The sequence below is a fragment of the Mastigoproctus giganteus genome, chromosome 10 (assembly GCF_048544385.1).
Source record: "Mastigoproctus giganteus isolate SK-2022 chromosome 10, ASM4854438v1, whole genome shotgun sequence".
Taxonomy (NCBI): domain Eukaryota; kingdom Metazoa; phylum Arthropoda; class Arachnida; order Uropygi; family Thelyphonidae; genus Mastigoproctus; species Mastigoproctus giganteus.
The window spans coordinates 178622327-178635471 of NC_143584.1; the positions used below are offsets into that span (position 1 = coordinate 178622327).

General features: G+C 38.8%; 1 protein-coding gene across 4 annotated transcripts in view; it reads right to left on the minus strand.

The window, feature by feature from the left end:
- Prp40 (pre-mRNA processing factor 40) overlaps positions 1 to 13145 on the minus strand; it is a 434121-nt gene that overhangs the window by 105099 nt on the left and 315877 nt on the right. The window lies entirely within an intron of this gene.

Genomic DNA, 13145 nt, shown 5'->3' on the forward strand with positions numbered 1-13145 from the left:
CTTCTCTGGGGTTACTTCTAACCATATGCAGTACTTTGCATTTGTCAATGTTAAACTTTAGTTGCCACTTCTCAGACCATCTGCCCAACTTTTCTAGATCATGTTGCAGTAGCACACTGGCATTACTGTCATTAACAACCCCACCAACCTTTGTATCATCTACAAACTTCAACATTAAACCTGATATACCTCCATCAATATCATTGATAAATATACAAAACAACTATTGGCCCAACACTGAACCCTGCCAGACTCCACTAATAGCATTAGTCCAAAAGAGCAGCATCCGTTGATTACCACTCTTTGTCTTCTCCCATTCAACCACCCTTTTATCCATTGTAGCAACTTGCCCTTAATACCACACCGCTCCAATTTGTACACTAGTCTTCCACACGCAACAATGCCAAAAGCTTTCCTGAAATTCAAGTATATGATAACGAAATTATTTTTTGCATCCAGTTCCTTTGTAGCCACATCATCATCCCATGCTGGGTCTGAACTATTACTATAGTCTTGTCTAGATGATTCTACAATGTAATGGCATAAAATGAAAATTTAAATGATACTGACAATATTCTGCAAGTTTCACACTGCTATAGCCCTGCTATATTAGGTAGCAGGACTATAGCAGTGTGTGAAAATGGAGGGCAAGATTCAGCATCAGTAGCAGCCATATGGTGCAATGAAGCTGAACCAGCCAAAAAAAAAAAATAAATAATAATAATAAAATAAATTAAAAATAATAAATAAATAATGAACAAAATATAATAAAACCAACTACCTATTTGACTCTCTCCTTGTGCAGGTACCTATCGAATTGGTACATCTCAAAGGCTTTCGATCGTGTTTAACATAAAGGTCTTCTAAACATGCTCTCATCTTATGGTTTGCCAACTGTTTTTGTAATTGATTTTCCAGTTTTCTCTTTGACCGCTCACTGAGGGTGATGGTAATGGCACTTTGTCTTCTAACTTCTCCACTAATGCCGGTGTCCTCCAAGGTTCAGTTTCCCCCATTCTTTTCCTCTTGTATATTAATGACCTTCTTCCATTTACTGGAAATCATATCCATAGTTTTGCTGATGATAGCACATTGCATTTCACTTTGAGAAACCTTGCCCTGCTGAATCAATTTCAGTTTCTCGAATACCCACTACCAACTCTTTAAATGCCGATTTCCAGTAGGGCAAAGACAACTTAGTTGATTTCAATCCTTCTAAAACTCAGTGCTGTATTTTATCTCACAAAAAGGATTCTTCTTGCTTATATGTTTATCTTTGGTGACACTCTTATTTCTAGGCAAGATGATATATCTCTTTTGGGATTACCCTGACTTCTAATCACTCTTGGCACAAGCACATTACAAATATTCCTTCTTCTGCATCTAAAAAACTTGGTTTTCTCTTTCGCTCTTGGCATTACTTTTCTTCCAAACAGCTGTTCACTCTGTACAAATCGCAAATCTGCCCTACCATGGAATATTGTTCCCACATCTGGGACGGTGCCCCCAAAACCCCTCTCAGGCTTCTAGATTCCATTCAGAAGGGGGCAGTTAGGTTAATTAATAACTCATCTCTAACAGAGTCTCTCCACTCTCTGTTTCATAGACATACTGTTTCTGCTGCATGCCTTTTCTACAGATACATCCATGGGCACTGTTCTTCTGAATTGGCCTCTATAATTCCCGGTCTCTCTTTCAAAACAGCCCGAACACATGCCGCCACCAGCCAACATCCATTTACTGTCCAACTTGAAACTCACAGAACCAACTTTTCATCTTCCTCGTTTATTCATTCAACTGCTGTTTTCTGGAACAACCTTCCTTCATACGTATTTCCCAAAAATTACAGTCTACAGAAGTTCAAGTCTAATATCAACAAATATCTTCTTTTGCCTTCTCAACCTCCAGCCCATGCACAGTACTAAGTTTCTAATACTACAGGTTCTAATACCTCTCGTGTTTGGGGTTTTCATTAAAAAAAAGATTCCATGCCCTCCGCTTACATTGAAGAATGTAGCAGCAGAGAGTGCTAAAAGTGAAGCTTCTGAAGATGAAACTGAAGTCTTCATACCTGGAGACATTATGTCTATACCTCAATTGTTTTCACAGTATGAACTCACTGATTTGATAAGAGATTTAAATTTACCAAAGGAATCTGCAGAACTTGGTTCTAGACTTAAGTTAAAAAATCTTCTGGCACATGGGATGTTTTTTCCATGGTACAGACACAGAAAATGAGAACGAGTCCCCTACTTTTCTGAGGACGATTTTATGGTTTTTTTTGCAGTAATATAAATGACTTAATGAACTATTTAGGAATTTGTTACAACCCTACACAGTGGAGACTTTTTGCTGACTCATCAAAGGAGTCCCAAAGGTGTGATGTTCTACAATGGAAATAAATATGGGTCAATTACAGAAGCTCACTCTGTGCATTTGAAAGAAACATACGAGAACTTGAAGAAGTTGTTTATAAATATTAAGCAAGAAGAATGAATGGCACTGGTTGGTTGGTCTGCGCTAGCTTTAAAGCAGGGGTGGGCAACTTTTTTCGTCAGCGGGCCGAATGAAATTTTCGCATCATGATGCGGGCCGGAATAGATTGAACGATTTAATAAAAAAAATCTGAACCTAAGAAATGTTATATTACTTGAATTACCAAATTATTAATGTATTTTTTAAAAAAATATCTGAATGTCCAATTATCATTGAAAATGCGGCATTCGGCATCAATTTTTCTTTTTTTTTTTAATTGGCTCATTTTATGGGCTATAAATTATATTAAATTAAAAATTGTAATAATTAGAAAAGGCATAAAACATAAAATATCTCGCATCAATATTATTTTTTTCAATAAGAAGTCAAACCCAAAGGAACTTCGTTCGATCGACGCTACAATAATAATTAGGAAATAACTCTTTGACGCTGCGTAGAATCACTTGGTTACTGTTGTACTGGCCGCGATTCCCGATTGAACCGAATTAAGCCGAACGTTTACGGCGAGTGTAGTCAGGTATGGATTTTCTATATTTATGTATTTACCGAGGGGGCCGGATTCAACATCGTCGCGGGCCGGATGTGGCCCACGGGCCGGCTGTTGCACACCCCTGCTTTAAAGTGATAAGCATGTTAATTGGACAGCAATCTGGCTACACAAAAATGGCTTGCTTTTTGTGTGAATGGGACAGTGGGGCAAGTTAGCACTGGGATATCAAGTTCTGGCCAAAGAGGGGAAGTTTGTTGCCTGGATCAAAGAACATAGATCATAAACCACTAGTAGACCCTAAAACTGTCCTCCTTCCACCCTTGAACATCAAACTGGGTTTGATGACATAATTTGCAAAAGCTTTACCTCAGGAAGGTCCCCGCTTCAACTATCTATGTACTAAATTCCCATCAATCACCCAAGAGAAGCTAAAACAAGGTACAACAATACCCCGCACAGCACTGATAATTGGTACGGGAACTGTTCCGTGTTATGTGAAACCATGCTGATTGAGGTATAATTATATGGGTTTTAAGTATAAAGTTATAGAATAATGGGTTTTAATTAAATTCGTACCAGAGAAACAGTCTATAAACAAATTATAATAAATCTATAAACAATTTGTGCTTGATAGCCAATTAAAAGGATTTGAAAAAAAATATTGCAAAAATTTTATTAATGAAAAGGTAACATCATAAGAGATGAGAAAACAGCTTTATTGTTCATTTAGGTATTTCAATAATAGTCTTGTGAAGTCATGTTTTCTTTTTCTCAGGGTACAAGTCTTTGTAGCATCGAATCCTATCTTGTAAAATTTGTCGTATCTTGATGCTAATTCAACATTCGGATCTCCATTCATAATTGCCTTGCAGGCCATGTCAACCCCTCGAAAAACTTTCTCCAATTCTTCCGTTAAAAATTATTTTAGTGCCACCTCAGTGTTATCCACTTCACATTTGTTTTCCCCTTCCTCATATGCAGTTTGCTTGTCAATTTCAAGGAGAGTTGCATCATCTAAGTCATTTGCATGCAAGTCACGTACATTGGCAGTGTCCAAAGTTTCGAATCCCAAGTCTTTTCTGATCTTCACAATGCCTTCGGCAATTGTTTGAAATTGCGATTAAAAACCAGTGAAATCATTTGCCAAATGGAGTGAAACATGCTGCCAGACAGAACGCATGTTGTTGGCAGTCATTTCTAGCCAAGATGCAAATATATTTTCGAAAAAAAAAATAAATAAATATATAAATTGTGAAATGTAAGGCTATCATGTGTCTCGTCTGGACAGAATTGAGAATACTGAATACCACTGCATGTTGTTGCTGACTGCTTGAGGGGAGCTATTGGCACATGCGCATGCGAGACAAGAGTTGGCATCGCAGCATATATGTACGCATATCTAGGCTATCACAACGCAGCTTATCTGTAGAGTACATGTCTAGGCTATGAATGAGTTTTAATATGTACAGTAAATTTTTGACTTAAACTTAATTGAAAACGGTGTTGTTTGAATGCTAAGCGAGGTATTGCTATATTTTTGTTGGGCCTCAAATCTGCAAACTGATGAACTGAGATTTTAAGGGAACATTAGCATTAGTAGAGGCATACGATGCAAGAAAGCAAGCTTATGCAGCATCAGCCTTAAATTTATTTAAGCTATCAACTTCCACAACAAAAGATGGAAGTCTGTTCCAACAATCAACCACCTGCTGGCTAAAGGCAAACTTCCACACATCCATTCTATAACTGTCTTTCCTCAATTTGAATCTATGCCCCCTTAGGTTCTTAATCTGAGCAAAAGGAAGAATCCCATCAGCATTCAGCTTGCTCAACCCATTCAAGGTCTTATTCACCTCTATCAGATCACCTCGCAGGTGCCTATTCTCCAGGCACTGCAATTTGCAGAACTTAAGACTTTCTTGGTAAGAGCTCTACTTTGTCGCCCTCACCAACCTTGTTGCCCTTCTTTGTACTCGTTCTAGCAACTCTATATCCTTCCTAAAATGAGGCCTCCAGACCTGTACACAGTATCTAGGTGTGACCTGACCATTGCCACGTACAACGGGATAATCACCTCCCTGTCCCTACTAGCAAAATTCCTACATATCATTGACAAGACTCCATGACCTGCCCTGGCAGCCCGTCTGCACTGCTCAGCAACTATGAATAAAAGAGAAAAATAGGCATAGATTAGCTTCGGGTCTGTTATTGAGAACATCTTAAGGAACAACAAGGATCGAGATTTCACAAATATAGTTGAAAAATGTTGGCAAACTTCAAGAAGCTGGGCTGCAATGTGAGCATCAAGGTCATTTGGCCACATTTTGAAAACTGGTAAGCGGGATAACTTGAAACGAAATGTATAGTATAGCATTTTTTCCTTCAAAAAGTAAAAGAAAAAAAATAAAATCACAATTAAAATACATTTTTTGTATCAATCAATCATAGTATTTATTTGTTATATGATTGTTGTTAATATGTATTTGTCCTATATACACTAATATTATTTATAACAGTTATTTTAAAAATAGCAAGGAAGACTACTTTTACTTTATATATTTTTCTTTAGATTTTGCTAGTTTTAAAATTTTTCTCCTTCCGAAGATTGTAAAAAGTTTTCAAATTCTGAACAGGACATGTTATAGTTTTCTTTCACCATAAGTTTGGCTTCTAAATTTTCTAATAAAAGATGGTTTCTCTCTGTCCGTCAAGTAGTTTTCATTAAGCTGAAAACTCTTTCTGATGAAGCATTTGAATGTGGAATGCTTAATATGGAGCTTACAATTTGAGACAAATTATTTGCCATTGGAAATTAAGAAAAATTGCACCCATTTTTTTTTTTTTTTTATCAACATATTTTCTTTTCTTCATTACTGAGTGACAAACAAAATGTCTTTGGACTTTCCCATTTTTCTCTTGTTATTAGAATTAACACTACACATCCGCTATATTCCAATAAGAATTAATTAAAAATATGTAAAATCAATAAATTAAGTTTTTTCCTCTCTTATCAGGACAAATATGGGATTATTGGGAAGCAGGACTTGAAGTTCTAAATCAGGACAATCCCGACCACATCAGGGAGTTTATACACCCTAGTCAAGGTACATTTTTTTATACTCCTATGCCAACTACTCCCCAGAAAATCTAGGAAGTGTTAGTGAAGAACAGGGTGAGAGGTTTCACCAGGACTTTAGAGACATGGAGATTAGGTACCAGGAGAGGTGGAATGTCAACGTGATGGCTCACTATTGCTGGATGCTGATGACGGACTGTAAAATAGGAGGATTTGCAAGAAAATCAAAGAAATGAAAATTTGACCCATTGTAGATCTGTTTTTAAAATGAGAGGTGAGCGTTTAGTGGATTTTTTTTTTTTTTTTTTTAATCACACCACCCTTTTTAATAGTGTTTTCAACATGTATTTAAGTATAAAAGTCTGATAAAAGTAGCATTTTGTCATAATTTCAGTGCCCACATTCTGCCAAAATTAATAAAAATTTGTGAAAATGAAAGAAAATTTCATGATTTTATTTCAAACATCCTGACATTGGTTTGTTTTATATCCTGATGCAATGTATCAGCATTAGAAAATGATTCAGAAACACTCTTTTCTGAGAAAACATCAGTGAGTAGTGTTACTGATTAGATCAATCTTTGAATACCATAGGTTATGCAAGCAAAGAACTTATGATTCATATGGGAATCGCCTACTGCCATTTCCAGTTAATTCACGATATCCTCGGACAGAATATTCAGCGTAGATTTTGCCACAACCATTATTAAGGCATGAAGGGATGCATTCCTGCCACATCTCCCCCATATAGTTAAGACCTTACACCACCAGGCTTTCATCTGTTTGGCACTATATTTGGCCTTTACAGAAAACACTTCATTGATGATGATACTATCATTTTAACCATCAAGAATTGGTCCTTGGAGGCTGACAGCAACTTTCATGAGAGGGGGAGATGCAAACTCTAGTTTGGTGGCAAAGAAAATGTATACCAAGTGGTGGTGAATTGCACACACACACACAACAGATGGTATGTGGAATTCACCTGGTGGGTTCTCGCTGACAGCTAACATATCCAATCCCCAGAGCGGGATGGGCAGCTTGACCTTTTTAGTAGATTCAACACTACATAGACATGACAACCATCACTGACAAAGACATACTGCGACTTTGCTGCCGACATGCCACTGGCGATCTGGACTGGGTACTCTAACCCAGTTCCCTTTAAAACCCCATCCCACAGCAGGGGAGGGAGGAGACAGGTCAGTCTCTCTCTCTCTCTCTCTCCCCCATCCCTGCCTCCCCCATACTTCGTCTGGTGGAGCTCGTCTCCGCTGACCTCTTTGGGGTTGCCTACTCTATCGTCTCTATTCTTCTATCTGTTTTCCCCCAGTCTTCAGTCTCCTCCTTCTCTCACTAAACCGACCGAGTACACCCCTTAAACAATGCCGCCAAATTCTAATCAATGTCTAAATTCTAGAGGTTTCGTGTAAATCTCTAGGACAATTAACACTATTACCTTTTATCTAGCGTATAGCCTCACATGTCTAAATTTAATTAACATCAAAATTTTGCCCGACTTATTAGGCATTTTAACACATCTCTCTAGCGTTCAACCCCAACCAGTGATTTCCTAACAGCAATCCCATTAAGCATTAATGTCAAACGCGTAAATTTTTTTTTTTTTTTTTTAGGTCCTAGCCACTGAAATCCCAGGAAACTAGGTGGCAGGACCTGCCAGAGCAACTTGTTGTGATACTGGACACACCTGGCTAGCCTCCACGTGGAGAGGTATGGGCAATGTTGGGGCCCACTAGGGGCCTGGCGGCCAATAAGCCGTACAAACAAGGCACAACACATTACACTGCACAGACATGGCCCACACACTTTCAAGTCTCTGGCTTGACAGTGTACTGTCCTCGATACAGCGAACACATGTGGAGATGGGAGAAATCCCAGGTGTCATCTGACACGAACATACCTTATACAACAGATGGTGTGTAATCTGTGGATAAATTCAAGTAGTTAACGACTTGAGATATGTAACATAACTTAAATTGGCATACCTACAGTGATATAAAGGAAAAAAAAAAAAAAAATTTGCAGGCATTAGTTTTGGAACAACTACCATATAATATACTCCAAGTTTAATAGCCACAAATGTTTATCAACCAAAAAACCAAATAATCACACAGGTGTTTTGCATAATGTGAATAGCTTAATTTTAATACTAAACAAAAAAAAAAAAAAACATGAAAATAATTTAAGTCACCCATTCTGAGAATCTGATTGGAATCCACAACCATAAACTCTTGCCTGCTCTCCAATCACAATCCCTTCCTAGTTATAACTCATGGTGCATACCACTCAAGGAGGGTCTTATCCCCGATTTCTATATTAAAAAATGTGTTAAATAACAGTGATCAAACAAACAAGCAATGAATGTGCAAAATATCAACAGATGGTCTGTAACTGCAGTATAAAAGTTAACCCCTTTATTCTAACATTTTAACTGATTTATGGTTGGTGTCATTGTTTTCCCTGAGAAATTAGCAGTTTTGATAAGCCTTTTCCAGTTGAACTGGGCATGAAGAGTTCCATAAGTATGATCACAGGCCAGAGTGCAATATAGTATAGGCGAGGTATTAGGAAATAATAAAAATTCTCGGAGAAATAAATATCCAGTCAAAGTGTGTAGAAAACATATGAGAAGGGAGATCAGTTAAACGCATATTTGAAGCAAAATTCAATGATACTAGGCCCAGAGGCAGACTACGAAGAAAATGGATTAATGGTGGCAAACAGTTATTAGAGGAAGGAGGGCACATTCTATCTAGAGCCAGAGATCTAACAGGAAATAGGACATTATAGAAGAAAATAACAAATTATACTATCACAGTAATCGTAGCACTTCCACTAGGTAACAGATTTGGATGATGATCATTATAAAATGTCTGGGTTCTCATAAATCAGAAAATCCTGTTAATCAGCACTGGTCTAGCAGCAGGGATGCCAGATCTATAGGTGTTCTAATGTATATAGGATAAGCAAAAGGAGTGCATTCATATCACCATACATATGAGTGTGATTTCAGAGTTTCCTCTGAAATTACTAAGTCACTTCATTCATGACAACTACGATCTGCAATTTATAAATATTATTATAGATTGCTATATATTTATACACTTATTCGGAGAATTGGACAGTCATGTTAACTAGAATCCATAATTGTCTCTGATGATCCATCTACAGACCTATAAAGGCTCTTATACTTCACATCTAATTATTTGTTGTCATCATATCTAATCAGATCCCATCTCATTATAGCTCTCTCAGAAATGGTAAGATGATTCTCTATAAATTTCTGAAAGAGCTTAGTAACACATTTCCTAGGTTCTTTTCCATATCAAGCTTCTGAAAGTTTTGGATTTGACTTCAATAGTTATGGTCAAAATCTAACTCTAACTACCAGCTGATTCACAACAAATGTAAATACCACTGGCTGCTTTGTCACTGGAAACACCACACAATTCTCTTACTGATTAATTTTATTAGTATATACTGAATCGCTGTTGTCATTAATACACAGTGTGGCAATCGGAAAATTAGACTGATGCTAGAAAAAAAAGTAACAATCCTATGCATGAGTAAACTAACCTTGGTTTATTCAAAATAACTTCTTCCCACATCCACACACTGCATGCAATGATCACAAGCGAATGGAATGACTGGTGGACAACTGTAACTGGTATTGACATCATTAAAATAACAACCTTTCAATAGCACCTTGGGCTTCAGGAACAAAAAGAAGTCGCACAGGCTAAGTCTGGTGAATACAGTGGGTGTGACAGTACCCAGACTTTTTTGCTAACCAAAAATTCTGGAAAAATGAGAGCCTTAGAGCTTGGCTCATTGTTGCTGTGCAAGAGGAACCAATTGCTGTCTTCTCCATACTGAGTCCACACACGACATTCTCTTCAACAAGCATTTCAAAATGCCCAGAAAGTAGGTAGTAGTAACACTTTGGCAATCGGGCACAGACTCTTTGTGCACAATTGCTATTGTAGAAAGTGATGAGCATGGTTTCGATTTTTGACTTTCTTGATGAACTTTTTTTGGCTTTGGGTGCGTTTTCTGAGTTCCACTCTGCACTTTGTTGTGCAGTTGCACTGAAAACACCAAGTCTCGTCACAAGTAATGATCGAATTCAGAAATATGGGTTTGTTTTCAGCAGTCTTGATGAGTTCTCTGCAGTGTTCAACGGCACCCCCTTAGCCAGATGGGAAGGAGCAGCAGTGCATAGCACACGCTTCTTGATTAGACCGGGGTTCGAGCCCATCACCACCAAATACGGAGGATGCGGAAAGGTCAGGGAATGACCACCGCATATACCGGAGCAATATGGCCTTAGTTGCTAATGCTCCTAAAAACCAAATAACAAACAGCAGTGTTCAACTTATGCCTGTGATTGTTCATCTGTTAACGAATGTGGAACAAACCATTCAACAAATTATTATTTGTTGAATGGTATCTTTATTAATGCACAGATCTTCTGAAATCATTCGGAGTGTTTGTTATTTGGAGCATTAGTAACTAAGGCCATATTGCTCCGGGGATATGCGGTGGTCATTCCCTGACCTTTCCGCATCCTCCGTATTTGGTGGGCATGGGCTCAAACCCCGGTCTAATCAAGAAGCGTGTGCTATGCACTGCTGCTCCTGTCCACCGAGGCACCTCATTCATTCAGAGTGTAGCACATCGGTCACTGGTAATGATTTCCCACACATTTTCATAAACTCTGCCACATGGGTGAAATGTTTATGCTACTCAAATACATGCATGAGACAGACAATTCTCTCCATACATTTGCTCCATCATTTGAAATGTTTCTGTGGCACTTTTGCTCAGTTAAATGCAAAACGTGATGCTCTTTGTTCCACTGTCTCTCCACCCAGCTAGGATGCCTATCAAGTGAGATGTGTGGTTCGGCCCACACTACATTCCGAAATGGCAGCAATTTCTGTTGACCTTAACTGCAGTGCTCAAGGAATAATCACTCTTTCATTTCCCATTTACTTCTAGTAGATGGCAGCACCAGCACTGGAATGGAGAACACATTGAGAGAGAGAGATGTAATCCATCAGGTATATCAATGGTACAGCTCTAGTCATGCCTGAAAACAAGGATGTGACTGGGAGCTCCAACCAAACATACTGTTATTCATACAATTACCCACACAAACCAGTGCCCATAGCCAAGCTCAATGGAACTCAGTCAAGTCAGGAACACAGACACCTATGCCCAAAAATATGCACTCATTCACATAGACTTACTTACTTCTAGTAGATAGCAGCACCAGCACTTTACACCCATGCAATCAACATTTATTCATGTTATCCATTTACACTAATTATTCATAAACATACATTACATTTACAAATAAATTATGTCATAGGCATCCTAGCTGGGTGGGAAACATACTGATGGGCCAGGCTCATTGAGGTTTGTCTAAGTTTGGAGGTGTAGTAATTGAGTAGTCATGCTTATAGGAAGAGGTGTCACAATCTAGGGTATCATGGCATGATTACTTTCCCTTGACTCAAATTACTTTTTGGGCAACGTCAAGTGCTATGTAGTGTATTTCATCAGAGACAAGTAGATGCTCATCTAAGCAATTTATGGGTCTAATTTTGGACATCAGTCTACATCTGTGGGGAGGCAATTAAGGTAGTCATATAGGATGTGTGCCCAATCCTCATCAGCTCCACAGGTACATTTAGGATACTGAGCGAGTCCCAGTTGGCACAACTTTGCATTCAGGGAACCATGCCCTTTAAGCAAAAATGTTGCATAGAGTTCTGGGGCAAACCAGGAGGTGGTTTGGAGGAAACTAGGGTTACCTGATGCAGAAGCCCCCTAGTGACTTCCCCATTGGCAGCTTGTTGGTAACTATGTGGTAAACCACATCCCATGTGTCGGCATTACCAGAGATACTAACAAGAGATTGCTATGATTTCTTTTTCTTTTGTCTAATAAGGCTTGTGTAAGAATTTATCAGGGAGCGATAGTTCTCCCTGTGGACATTTATCTCAGCTGCCGGCCAACTTGTTCTTGACCTCCAGAAATTTCTTTTTTCCTCATTAACTCCTCGCTAGAGATTCTAAAGCTTGGGACACCATCGGGGGACTGCATGCATTCATTCTTGGTTGCTTTCTTCTCATTGAGGCATCTGCAACTTTTTTGATAGTGTCTGTTATTTTTAAAACCTGTTCACTTGGTTTCTCTATATTTTTCCCAGTTTGCCTTTTTATGTTATACTTGGTTATGTTATAGACAAGGGGTGGGATCTGATTCAGTTGGCGAACCAGCTGAAAGGTGATTGCACGGTGGTTGGAAGTAGTCCAGGCCTCCTACACTTTCTAGATTGTAAATTTATAGGAAATGGCATGGGTGGACATTATCACGTCATGTCACACTCTCATGCAATGTACTGCTATATGGCAAGATTGTGTGGCTGGTTGATAACAGTGAATGGCATAGTAGCTATGAAGTCCTCCACTTCTTGCCCATTCTGAGTGCCAGTTCTGTCTGTTGTGTATCCATGGATTGTTATTGTTATTGTTGTTGTTGTTATTTGGTTTTTAGGAGCATTAGCAGCTAAGGCCATATTGCTCCGTGAATATGCGGTGGTCATTCCCTGACCTTTCTGCATCCTCCGTATTTGGTGGTGACGGGCTCAAACCCCGGTCTAATCAAGAAGCTACGCACTGCTGCTCCTTTCCACCTGGCTACTGAGGCGCCTATCCATGGATTGTAATATTTTGCTACCAGGTAAGAGGCTGAGAGCTGTTTGTTGGTACTGTATGCTGGGACCAATATATAACATGGAATGTCCCTGGAGGGGAGGTAACTGTACAGACTGCAAGAGTTACTGTAATACTGGTATTTCTAATTATTATAGCTGCTCATGTGGTATCTGTGGTGGATTCTATTACTCTGTAGTACCTAGGGTGTCATGTCCCTGAAACCTGCCCCATGGGTAGAGGGCTCCTGAATACATGCTATGTCAATCTGAGTTTTAATTGGTCAGCAACTGCACGAGTTCTCTGGGCATTCAGTTACAGGAACTTCAAAGCTTGGTGAT